This window comes from Talpa occidentalis, unplaced genomic scaffold (assembly GCF_014898055.3).
Source record: "Talpa occidentalis isolate TD23 unplaced genomic scaffold, MPIMG_talOcc4v2.1 talOcc4.17, whole genome shotgun sequence".
Lineage (NCBI taxonomy): Eukaryota > Metazoa > Chordata > Mammalia > Eulipotyphla > Talpidae > Talpa > Talpa occidentalis.
This window is the reverse complement of record NW_023601754.1, coordinates 37183105-37196416: the sequence shown is the minus strand read 5'-3', so window position 1 is coordinate 37196416 and position 13312 is coordinate 37183105. Positions and strand designations below refer to the sequence as shown.

Genomic DNA, 13312 nt, shown 5'->3' with positions numbered 1-13312 from the left:
CATCACCACAAAGATCCATCCTATCGACCCAAAATAGCCAAACCCACTTCCCTCCCTCTCCTCTTCCTCTTAACCCCTGACAACCACTAATCTCTTCTCTATTTCTGTACTTTGGTCATTTCCAGAATGACCCAAAACTGGGATGACAAGTATGGAATCTTTGGAGATGGGCTTTTTCACTCAGCTGGAGAGTCAGTCACCCAAGAGTTTGTTCCTTTTATTGCCAAGTAATGTTCCACGGCAGGGAAGTACCACTGTTTATTGGGTTGTTTCTTGTTTGGGGGGCTATTATGAATAAGGCAGCTGTAAACATTCATGTATAGGTTTTTTTTTTTTTTTTTTATAGAGGCATGTTCATTTATTTATTTATTTGTTTGTTTGTTTGTTTGGTTTTTATACATGCACTGGGTACAGTCAGAAGCGCGGGAGGGTGAGAGAATTCACCAGAGCCAGAGCGGGGAGCAGAGCAGGCAGAAGGACCGAAGTACACTGCTGAGGAGAGCAGTGGGCGGCAGGAGAGGTCTGCGCGCCATGTGGGACCCTCCTCCGGTGGCCGGGGAGCAGCCGGGGATTGAACCGGCGCCGCAGAGGCTGCGGGCAGCTTCGCAACCCAGCGCTCAACCGCTGCACCAACCGGGAGGCCCTCATGTATAGGTTTTGTGTGAACCCATGTCTTTATTGCTCAAGGATAAATGGTGAGGAGTGCAATTACGGGGCCATATGTTAATTGCATGTTTAGTTTAAAAACTGCCAAACTCTTTTCCAGAGTGGCTGTACCACTTTGCTTTCCCACCAGCATCGTGGATAGGTGATTCAGTTCCTTTGCACCCTTGCCAGCATTGGCTGTTGTCACTATTTTTTTTTAAGCCATTCTGATAAGTGTGTAGTGATATCTCCTTGTGGTTTTCATTTGCATTTCCCTAATGACTAATGTTGTTGAACATCTTTTCATGTGTTAATTTGCCATCTGTGTATTTTCTTCAGTAAAATGTTTCTTTGTGTCTTTTGCCCATATTCTCATTTGATGATTTGCTTTTTTGCTGTTGAATGTTACGAGTTCTTTATATATTCTAGATAGTAGTCCTTTCTTGGATATGTGGTTTACAAATATTTCCTCCCAGTTTGTAGCTTGCCTTTTTACCTCCTTAACTGGATCTTCACAAAGCAAACTTTTTAATTTCAATGAAGTTCAAATGATTTATTCTTCCTCGTAGGGATGATACTTTCAGCACCAAGTGAGTCTAAGAACTTGCCTATCTCTAGTTTCTAAATATTTTCTCCAATGTTTTACTTTGAAGGTTTAATAGCTTTATGTTTTATATAAAGTCTGTGGTACATTTTGAGTTAAATTTTGTAAGAGATATGAGATCGGTTGATGTTGTAGTTTTTTCTTTTCCCTCCCCTTTGACCTAGGGATACCCATTTAGTCCAGCACCATCTTTTGAAAAGTCTCTCTCTTTTTTAACCATTGAGTTGCTTTTGTAACTTTGTCAGAAGTCATTTGGATGTACAATAATTCGGCTTCTCTCTCCTGTTCCATTCGCCACCCTTTGCAAATGGCACACATCTTGATTACTGTCATTGTATATGTCTTGAGATCAGATAACTGATTCCTCTCACTTTATTCTCTTTCAAAATTATTTTAGCTAATTTAGTTCCTATACCTTTACATATAAATTTTATCTTTCTAAAGATTTATTTATGCATACAAGAACTGGGGTACAGGCCAGAAGTGTGAGGGATGAGAGGATCCACCAGAGACAGAGTGGGGAACAGAACAGGCAGTCTGACTGAAATACAACACAGAGGGGAGCAGCGGGTGAGACAGGAGAGGTCTCCTGTGTCATATGGGTAGCTCCATGGCCTGCAGGGGATCAAACTAGTGCTGCAGAGACCTTGGATATCTTTGCAGTGCTGTGCTTAACCCCTTGTGCTACCAGGGAGGCCCCACATATAAATATTAGAATAACTTTATAATCTATAATCTGTAGAAAATCTTGCTAGGATTCTGATAGAAATTGCATTAAATTAATTCCAGGTTTTTTTTTTTTAAATCAGTTTGGGGACAATGGACACTTTTATTATGTTGAGTCTTCCAGCCTGAGAACACAGTCTGTCTCTTCATTTATGTAGAGCTTTGATTTCTTTAATCAGCCTAGTGTAGTTTTCAACATACAAGTCCTGAACACATTTTGTTAGATTTATACCTATGTATTTTATTTACTTATTTTTGGTGATTGGCAATGGTATTATATTTTTAATTTTGCTATCCATGTGTTCATTGCTAGTACATAGAAACACATTTTTTTTGTATGTTTATCTTGTATTCTGTGACGTTGCTGCATACATTAATTAGCCCTAGGAGTTTGGGCTCTTTAGTGTAGATTCCTTGAGATTTTTCTATATAGCCATGTCATTGCACATAAAGACAGTTTTATTTTGGGCCTCCCTGGTGGCGCAAGGGCTTAAGAGTAACCTGTGAAGCTGTCTGCAGACTCTGCAGCACGAGTTCAATCCCTGGCCAGGGAGCTACCCACATGGCACCGCAGACCTCTCCTGTCTCACCTGCTGCTCCCCTCAGCAGTGTATTTCAGTCAGTCTGCCTGTTCTGCTCCCCACTCTATCTCTGATGAATCCTCTCACACCCACACCTCTGGCCTGTACCCCAGTTCTTGTATGCATAAATAATAAATCTTTTAAAAGACAGTTTTATTTCTTCCTTTCCTTCTGTATGTCTTTTATTTCCTTTCCTTGCCTCATTGCACTGGCTAGAATTTTCAACACTACGTTGAATAAGAGTAGTGAGAGCTGACAGTGCTGTCTTATTCTGGATCTTAGGGGAAAGCACTCAATTTCCTGAATGTTCCATAAATATCGGTTGCATCCTGTTGACTGGTGGTGATGTTGAGTTTTGCTACATACCTGCCGATTTCCTAATTGTTCTGTCAATAGTTGAGACAGGGGTGTTGAGGATGGTGAATTCGGCCATTCCTCCTTTCTGTTCTATGTTTTTATTTCACACATTTTGTAGTTCTGTTGTCTGGTGTATACACATGTAGGATTGCTCTGTCTTCTTGGTACATTGACCTCCTAATTATTATATACTGTCCCTCTCTGTCTCTGTAATTTTCTTTCCTCTGAAGTTTACTTTAGTTGATACTAATATAGTTACTCCTGCTTTCCTTTGATATATCTTTCCCTATTCTTTAATTTTCAACCTGCCTATATCATTATAGTTGAAGTGAGTCTCTTGGAGATAGCGTATAATTGGATTGTGTTTTTAAATCCAGTCTGCCAATAATTATCTTTTAATTGGTGCATTTAGACCATTTGCATTTAATATAATTATTGATATGCTAGAAGTCCTGGCAATGGGTACCTCTGGCCAGGATGTGTTGTCTGGGGATACTGAGACAATGAAAAAGGGACAAAGGGGTGGCTGTGTGAACTCAGCTCTGTGCTCTTTGCCCCTCTGGAAATAGGGGTGGGGCCAACCCCACATAGTGTGTCTAAGACTTTATTCTCCCAAGAACAGAAGGGTTCCAGGCAGAGACAGGCTTAAGCATGGAGGCTCTGGAACCAAACTACCTGGCTCAAGCCCTCTTCTGCTACTTGGGCAACTTACCTAGCCCCTCTGGGTCTCAGTTTTCTCATCTGTTAAGTGGGGTGATGAGTTGCAAGGAAATATAAGCCAAAACTCTTGAAAGACCCTGCATATAAAAACCCAAAACCAGGTTTTTATCATTCACAGGATTTATTGGACTGTCGGAAAAGTTGTGTATTTTTTTCTATGTTTTTTTTTTAAAGATTTATTTATTTATTTATACAAGCACTGGGTACAGTCAGAAGCACGGGAGGGTGAGAGAATTCACCAGAGCCAGAGCGGGGAACAGAACAGGCAGACTGACGAAATACACTGCTGAGGGGAGCAGCGGGCGGGACAGGAGAGGTCTGTGCGCCATGTGGGACCCTCGCCGGTGGCCGGGGATTGAACCGGCGCTGCAGAGGCTGTGGGCAGCTTCACAGCCCAGCGTTCAACCGCTGCGCCACCAGAGGAGGCCCTTTTCTATGTTTTTCAAGCAAAAATGCAATGTGGCTTTTCCGACAACCCAATATTTACTTTCGTCTGTTTCCTAAAATATACTATAACGATCATGCATATATTTTCTGACTGAAAAAAATATTTGAGTAAAAAATCTGTTACTTTAAGTTAATGGGTGTGATTACTATGCCTATCTCATCTCACCCTCCACTTGTGCCGTTTTGGGGAGAGGTTATGGGAACAGTGCCCTGTGAGGGGTTCCACACAGGATTCAGATTACCTCCTGGGTGCTGAGGGCAGTCCTGGCCTCAGAGCCCAACCCATCTGTCTGGCTGGGAGAGGACAGGAAGGAGGGACCACCCACTACCCTTGGACAGATGCAGGGGAGCATCTGGGGGTCCAGCCAATTCCTCTTCATCTGGAGGTTCAATTTCTTCTCCTGAAAATGGGAATAATAAGGGTTAAATAAAACCACACCTGTGGAAGCATCTTCCCAATGTGTGGTCCACAGACTGAGGAGAGAGATATTATCATATTAAATCACTAATAATACACTTGGCCTTATCCACTCAAGTCTGAGATTTTCTCCCAGGAAATGCAAAACCTCTCTCTGGTGCTGACCCTTCCGGTGCCTCAGCCCCACTCTGTTTGTACATCACTTGACATTTTGCAAAATATTTTTGCCCAGGCTATTACAGCATTCCCCAAACCCCGGCCACTCCAGCCACTTCGTGATTTTTGCCAGATTCAAGCATCTGCTGTGCTATCTTATTTCTCAATACCCTTCTTTAAATCACCTTGCATTTTCTGTTTGCCTCAAGAACAAGCTATATAAACAAAATACCTTGAAAATAAAACAAATGCTAATCTAAAAGTTCTAGATTTTTGTTAAAGAGAAGTCAAGTGTTGAGAGACGCTAAGCCCACACCGCCCCCTGAGACTCTCTTTGACAACTGGCAGGAGATGAAAAGAGGAACCAACCAGAAATCTCTTCGTCCTAGTGTTGGTCAGAGCCACTTAGTGGAGTGTGGCCCACATCGTTCTGTTTGCCATGGTGGTGAGTCCACGCCTGCAGAAACTCTGTGCTGGCTTTTTAAACCTCACAGCAGCAAGCTGGGGTAGGTGTTGCAACCCCATTTCGCAAGCAGAAAAACTGGGGTCTGGCAAGTAGATGATATGATCACGTCAGTCCCCTGGAGACAGTGGAATCTCTGTTTCTTGGGGCCTTGACTTAACCTAAGAAAGCTAGGGAACCTAGCCCCAGGGATCTCCCGCGAGGTCCTAGCTCCTCCTGCATCCCTGCCTCTGCTAGTGGGAAAAGGGCAAGCTTGACAGAGCCAGAGTTAATGAAGATCAAATCCGGAGCTGCCAGGAGACCCCAGAATCGTAGGCAACTCCAGCACCCCTTCCCCCCCCCACCTCCTGCCCCCTCCACCACAGCCATCAGCTGGATGAGTTCTTCCCAAATTCGGGAGAAGGTGGCGTTTGCCAGAACCTGGAACCCTCCATCATACACTGAGATCTGGGCTAGTTATATCCTAAGGAGGAGGCCCCTGTTGGCCCTGTCCCCCTCCCAGCTCAGCAGTGACACACGCCAGTCTCGCTGGGAGCCTTCGCATCAAAGGGAACTGACCAGGAAGGGGCTGGACAGGAAGGAGAGGGGGACTCTTGCTCTCTCTGCTTCCTCCGAAGGAGGCTGGGGCAAGAGGCAATTTCCGATGGATACGGAGAGCAGCTTTCAGGAAGGAGGTGACATTCCAGCCCTGCCTCCCAGCGTGCGGCTCTCTTTTCTGGCTGCCTTCCTGAGCACACGTGTGGTGTGCTAATTGCAGGCCTGGCAAGCTGCTCCCTGGACAGGCATGCCAGCCAGCAGTGAAGAGAGAGCGGGTGCTTGGCCCAGCCTTGCCTCCCTTCCTGACTTAATTGATTCACTGGATAAACATTTGTGCACCCACTCAGTGCCAGGTACTAGGCACTAGGTACCGGGAACACAGTGGTTGACAAGAATAGTGTATGCCCTTGATTAGTGGCAGTGACAGGCACCGATCTCAGAATTCCTTAGTTGCAGGTACAGCTGTGAGAAGGTCAGAGAGGAAGAGAGAGAGATGATGTGATGCTGGAAGAGAGATAGGAGTCCTGACCTGTCTGGGAAGATTAACTCAAGAAGTGAGTCTTCAAGTGGAAGCAGAAGGGTGCATTGACCAGGTGAAGGAAGGGGGAGTATTCTGAGTTGGTGGAACTGCATATGCAAAGGCCCTGTGGCAGGAGAGCTGCCTCACTTAAGCACATGGGAAGAGGCCAGAATGCCTGGGATGCAGAGGGAAGAAGGGCAGTGTGGTGTTTGGTGAGGCTGGCCACACAGGGACTTGAAGGCTAGTGCAAGGGTTGGGTCTGCATCTTGAGGAATGGGATGCTAGATAAAGGTTTTATTTTTTTTCAAAGATTTATTTATGTATATAAGAACCGGGGTACAGGCCAGAGGTGTGGGAGTGGGGGTGAGAGGATTCACCAGAGACAGAGTGGGGAATAAAACAGGCAGATCGACTGAAATACACTGCTGAGGGGAGCAGCAGGCGAGACAGGAGAGGTCTGCTGTGCCATGTGGGTAGCTCCCTGACCGGGGATCAAACTCGTGCTGCAGTGGCTGCGGACAGCTTCATATGTTGCGTCTTAACCCCTTGTGCCACCAGGGAGGCCCTAGATAAAGGTTTTAGACAAGGAAAGGGATAGGATCCAATTAGCATTTTGAAAAAAAATCCTCCTCCTGGCCCTTAGGGAATAGATGGAAGCCTCAGTGTGATTGTGGGGAGCAGGACAGGAAGTGAAGGCAAGTCTTGCAGAAAGGTAGCATGGCTTGCTTCTGAGAAGAGTAGGCGCAGAAGCATATTTTCAAGATCCTCAGAAAGTGTCCAAGTCTTTGGTGATTGGCCACCAGGGATAAGAAAGGACAAAGACAATGACCGGACATCACCACTGTGGTGTGGATCCTGCCACACGTATAGAGAGAAATCCAGGACCCTGATGCCTTTTATTGTGCTTTCTTGATTACGCTGTACAGAGACTGTGTTGCTGTCTTCTCACAAATCGGAGATTTAGCAGCAACCCTGGGTTGAGCAAGTTCATTGCCACCACTTTTCCAACAGCCTGGGCTCACTTCCTGTCTCTGTGTGACATTTAGTTAAGGTATGCACACTGCTTTTTAGACATAATGTTATTACACTAGATAGACTCAGAACAGTGTAGACATATGTGCTGGGAAACCAAAAAATTCCTGTGACTCTCTCTATTGCAATATTCGCTGGACTGGGTTGGACTGCAACCAAACCCACCACCTCTCTGAGATGTGCCTGTAACAAGGTCGATTTTGCTGACTGTCCAGCATCCCCTGGAGAAATGCACTGTCATTTGTTTAACCAGTCCCGACCACTGGCCACTTAACTGTCTCTATTTTTGCTTTTGTAAACAGTGCCACAGTGAGCCCTTGTGTGGCTAACTATTACACATTACTCATGCTGCAGACTTCCTTAGTATAGATTTCTCAAAGGGAACTGCCCTTGATTTTGCTGCATTTTGCCATGTGGCCCTGCAGAGGTTTCTACCCCTTTGCCATCTGAGGATGCTGGAGCAAACCTTTCCAACGTCCATAAGGTCAAGCAGTTGTACCTTTTTTTTTTAATTAAACTTTTTTTTTTTTTAAGATTTATTTATACAAGAACTGGGGTAAAGGCCAGAAGCGTGGGAGGGTGAGAGAATTCACCAGAGACAGAGCAGGGAGCAGAACAGGCAGATGGATCGAAAACACTGCTTAGGGGAGCAGCGGGTGAGACAGGAGAGGTCTGCTGCGCCATGTGGGTAGCTCCCTGGCCAGCCAGGAATCAAACCCGCACTGCATTGGCTGTGGACAGCTTCACAGCACTGCACTCAATCAGCTGTGCCACCTGGGGCAGGCCTCCTTTTTTTTTTTAAAAAAAAAAAAGATTTATTTATGCAAACAAGAGTTGGGGTGTAGGCCAGAGGTGCAGGAGGGTGAGAGGAGTCACCAGAGACAGAGTGGGGAGCAGAGCAGGCAGACTGACTGAAATACATTGCTGAGGGGAGCAGCGGGAGAGACAGGAGAGGTCTGCTGTGCCATGTGGGTAGCTCCCTGGCTGGGGATGAAACTCATGCTGCAGTAGCTGTGGAGAGCTTCATAGCACCGACACTTAAGTCCTTGCACCACCAGGGAGGACCCAGTAGTACCTTTAATGTCCATTCCCTGGGGAGAACAATCCATGCTGACCGGAGGCTGTTATAATTCTTCAGATCTTTAAAATACATTCGTGCTTCACCTGCTGTGCAGGCTCCATTCTTTCCTGTCATACTTGTCCAGGGGAAACATGGTTCGAGGTGCCCTGGCCTCCCTCTGAACCCCTCCCCCAGGGTCTGTGACTGGAAGATGCCTGGAGAAGTCAATCTCTAATTTGCTCATCCTCTGACGGGCCCCTGCAGTTAGGAGACAGGAACCACCAGGATTTCTGAGCTGGAGGAGCCTAGGTGGGGAGGAGGACTCAGGCGAGACGGCCAGATGTTGGGGGATACTGGTCAGGGTGAAAGGCAGGAGCGCTCTGCCCTGGGAACCTACCCCACACAATCATTTCCTGAAACAGGTGTGTCCAAGGTAGCAGAACTTACTCCATAATTTACGGGTTCTGGTACAAAATGAAAGTGTGGGACTCCCTTAAAAATCTGTTAGTAATTTAAGGTGAGACAACAGAGCAAAAACCAACTTCAAATGACCAACTTCAGAGCAGGGCGCTTCGAAGTGTAGAGTCCTGTGTGACTGCACAGGCCACGTGCCCATGAAGCCAGTCCTGCTTGGCAACTCATCCCCTTCCAGAAAGGTATCAGGAGCGTGGAGCAGCAGAGAGAAAATGAGGAAGGCCAGCGCAGGAGCAAGACTGTTAAGAGCGAGCCCGGGGCCAGCCCACCGGACCCTGGCCCGGGACCCTCTGGGGCCTCGCTAAGGCTGCCTGTCAGGCTGATACGGTGACAGGATTTGGGGGGCTGGAGGGGAGGGGAGAAGTAGATGTGGCTGAGACAGGTGTGCACAGAACACCTGTATAGTCACCAGCCTTGTGGCAGAGCTGAGCCGGTTCAGAGCTGTTCCAGGGAGCGGGGGAAGGAGGTGCCAAGGCCATCCTCAGGGGAGAGGGCCTGGGTGTGAGGGCCCTTGCAGAGCCAGGGTAGGGACACTGACACCGAGAGTAGTGTGAGCAGTGGCAGCTCTCACTGTACACCAGGTTCTGTGCAACACCCTCAGATCCACCCCTCAAGCCCGGTGCCAGTGTCATCCAGCGCTAGGATGGGGGAGAGGACCAGAAAGGTGAAGGGGAGGAACTTCAAGGTCGACTGCTCATCTGCTCTTCCTTCCACATCTAGGTCCACTCTATAGGGAAGGATTGGGGAACAGGGGTCTGGAGAGGTGGGGAACTGGGTACCAGTGGCAAGGGGGATCCCAAAGGTCCCCACTTCCAGGATGGGGGTCTTCCTCACAGCTGTTACCCCACAGCCCCAGGGTGCTGCCCTCACCTCTGTGCCCCCAGCTGTTCATTGAACTGGGCAAGGGGTGTGTGTGTGTGTGCACGTGCGCGCACTCGCGTGTGTGCTTCTTGGACACGGAGGGGCTTCCGCTCATCCCAGTACCCAGAGGCCAGGCCAGCCCTGCCGCCATGTCACCTTTCCTGGTCAACCCCCAGATGTTTGTCCCGGCGCCTTGGTTACTGTTTTTGAATCAGCTGTGCGGTAGCCCTTTCCACTCTATCCGGGTTTGATCGTCCATAAAAGAATTAATGGTCCCTGCAAATAAAGAAGCACAACAGAGGAAGGCTTTTTAGACAATCAATTAAAAGCCTAGGAGAGGGAGAGGGATTATCTCATTGAAATATCAATTTTTAATAGCACTGCAGCTTTGAGTTTCCTCTCAAAAAACTTTGCACAGTCCATTTGCCGGCCCTGCTTTATAACTGCATCTCTGGCTGCCTTTGACCAACCTGAGCCTCTGGGGCAGGCCGTGGGGTACCCAGAGCAGATGCCTAAGGTCCTTCATTCATCTGTTCATCCACTCAGTCATTCATCCATCGTAGGCTTCGTGGCTCCTGCTGTGTGGCGGGCACAGGTGCTGCGGGGAGGAAGGTGACTAACAAGGGCCAGGTCTCAGCCCCGGGACCCACAGGCTGGGGAGGCGGAGAGGGAAGTCAGCAGCAGCCAGGTGCCTCAGCTGCAAGCACGGGAGAGCCACTGGGAAAGTCAGTGCGGGGGGGTGGGGGGGTGGTGGGACTGAGGTGGAGGGCAATGGACACAGGAGGGGGGCACGTGTGTGGCTGGAGGGGCCAGAAAGGCCTGGCTTGGGAAATGACATTGAAAGGGAGCCTGAGAGAGATGGGGAGGCGGGTAGGCCATCTCCAGGCAGAAGGAACAGCGTGCCTGGAGGCTCCGAGGCAGGAGCAGCGGGTTTGGGGTATTGCAAGGGTGGAGAAAGGAGGCCAGTGGGCAGAAGCGCAGGGAGCAAGCGGGAGGCGAGGCCACGGCGGCCACACCACACCATCTGGACCTCCAAGGGCCCTGGAGCCCGGGGAGGAGAGTGGGTAAATGAAAGCACATGGGGCGCCCCTGGGAACCCCATTCAAATGCTGCTGCTTCGTTGCTGTGAGGCTGCAGGAAGCTGCCGAGGGCCTCAGCCTGGGTTTTCTCACCTGGAGGGTGCGATGACCGCTGGGATCACCTCCCAGGCAGTCCTGAGCATCAAAAGAAAGAGCAGGCAGACTGCCTGGCGGGGCTTCTCTTTTCCCTTTCTGACCCTACCCACTCTGAGCTTGGCAGCTTCCTCAGTTTACCCCTCGGGGATTGGGCGATCAGATAAACTCTCTCTGATAAGGAATTCCCACCAGTTAAATTCCCAAGGGATCTTGTTACACAGCAAGCTCCAGTTTATCGGCAGATGGGGTGGCTCTCCAGGAACAAAGGTGCCTTTGCTCTCTCCAAATGCTCCCTTAAACCCCACTGCGCCTGGGAATGAAGACACCTCGGCTGCTAGGCGAGAGGGGAGGTTTCTGAGATTGGATGGGGCAGGGATGCTGAGTGTGGCTGGGTCAGTCCCTGCAGGTAGAGGCAGATCCTGGACAAAGATCCCCGCCGTGTGGGCTGGCCTGCTGCTCCTGTCTGGACCACCGGCCTCCCACACAGTGCTGCTGGGTGCTGAAGTCGGTGCAGGGGGCTGACTAGCCTCCTTGCTAGCCCCGTGTTAGCAAGCACCCCTGCTGCTTATTTGGAAAGTAAGACTTGGGGAGGTGGAGCTCCTTGCCTCATTAGGGTGTAGATGAATCCACACCTGCTTGGCCGCTGTCTGGAGTTACTGCAATGGAGGGGTCACAGGAGTGAAGGATCACAACCCTGGTAGAAGGACCTGGAGGGGCGGGTCCCGGGACACAGCTGTGGGGTGCCCTTGGATAAGCCTCTCTGCCCTCTGACCTCAGTTTGCTCACCCACCGTCCACCTGCCTAAGTTAGAGGACATGTGAGGCCTGGGTGAGAAGGGGCCTCGAGTGATCTGAAGGCAGGAGGGGGCGATGACATGCGCTCTCCTCTCCCCTCCACTGCTCAGATCCAGGCTTAGACCTGAGCCAGGGCCCTGGAGAGAACATCTGGCCTCCGGAGATGTCTGGATTCAAATCCAGCTCGTGTCATTGCAGGCTGGTCCCTTCCCTTGCTGGGCCTCAGTTTCCCCATAGTGCCATTGTCCACTTCCCACTTGCTGTGAAGGTTAAAAATAATCGGTGCTATGGAGAGGGCATGAGCTCCGAGTGACACCCTCTGTCTTTTCCTGGAGATCCAGATTCCCATGGCAGGACTCCTGCCCTCAAACTTGAGGTCCAGGTGCAAGCAGATGAGGCCCCCACCAAATCGCTGATCAGCCTGACCCAAGCACTGACACTCCGGCCCCAGGCAGGTGTGGAACCCATGCTGGGTAGCCCGTGGGGGAGGGAGAGAGGCCACCGCCAGGGGCCCAGCTGGACTTTATCCTGGAGCAACAGGGAGCTGAGACCAAGGCCACTTAGAGAATGTGCTTAAGGGAGAGAGTCTAGAGCACCCCACGTGCAGGATGTGGAGTGAGACTTTATCCAGGGGTGGGGAGCCACGGCTAGTTCCTGCGTGGGGGAGGGGTGGGCCAGGATTCTTCTCTGAAGTGGGGGAAACCTGGGAAACAGGAAGCTGTGGAGGAAGGCTTCACATGTTTACACCTTATCAGGCCCTCTCCTGGGGGTGGGGGGGTCTGAGAACCATGGAGACCACCCCCAGCACAGCTGGGTCTGTGGGGCTGGAGGAAGACTTGGGAGGCTTTCCAGGGAGCCCCTGCTCCATTGGGAGGCGCCTGCCTGGGGCCTGGGCGGCAGCTGGTTTCTTGCAACCTGCAATTAGTAGGCAGAGGAGCTGGGTGGTGGTGGTAGGGGGTGGGCTGAGAGCTGCAGCTGGTTCTTGGGTGCTACCTCTGCCTCCTCCCCCTCACCCACTGCCCCAGCGGGGTGCCCAGGGTAGCTGACAGGCCTGTAGGCAAACAGGGCACTGGGGTCGTGGGAGGAGATGCAGAGCCCTGGGAACTCCAGAAAGATAATACTTTATAGTACAGTCAGATTATTGAAAGTGGGTTTGGAAAACCCAAGGGCTACTGTCCCCATTTTACAGATAGGGACATAGAAGCCCAGAGAAGGTCAGGAGTTGCCAGAAGACACAGCCAGTCAGAAAGCAACTGGGCCTAGAAACCAGGCTTGTCTGGACCATGGAACTGGGCATGGGGGGGTCTTACTCTACGCGTGGATTTCTGCCAGGTAGAGCCAGACTGGGCAGAGCCACCTCTGCTGGAGAGCAACCTTCAGCTGCCAGTCTCCAAGTGCAGGGGGAGGTGGGGCTGGGTGGAGGGAGGAGGGGCCAGGTGTGGGGAGGAGGGGCTGGGTGGGGCAGTGTCTGGCCTAGCAGGTTCTCCAGCCTGTTGGGGCACTCCAGGCGGGGAGGAGAGGCCCTGGCATTACTGCCCTTGGGCTGTTGTGACTTTAGGGACCTGCCATCTGAGTTTGGGACACTTAGCTGACCTGCAAAGAGACTTGTCTAGGACCCGTCCTGTGGGAATTGTAGTGGACTTCAGTGGAGGGAGGGCAATGTCAGGGTGGTTCTGGCTTCAGCCTTCTGCCGTCCTGGTCATCCTTCCTCTACCCATCCACCCACCCACCCTCCCAACCCT

At 50.3% G+C, this 13312-nt stretch overlaps 1 long non-coding RNA gene across 1 annotated transcript in view; it reads left to right on the top strand.

Annotated features, from left to right (window-relative positions):
* The window catches only part of LOC129146081 (uncharacterized), a 39282-nt gene that overhangs the window by 1020 nt on the left and 24950 nt on the right, over nucleotides 1-13312 (top strand). The window lies entirely within an intron of this gene.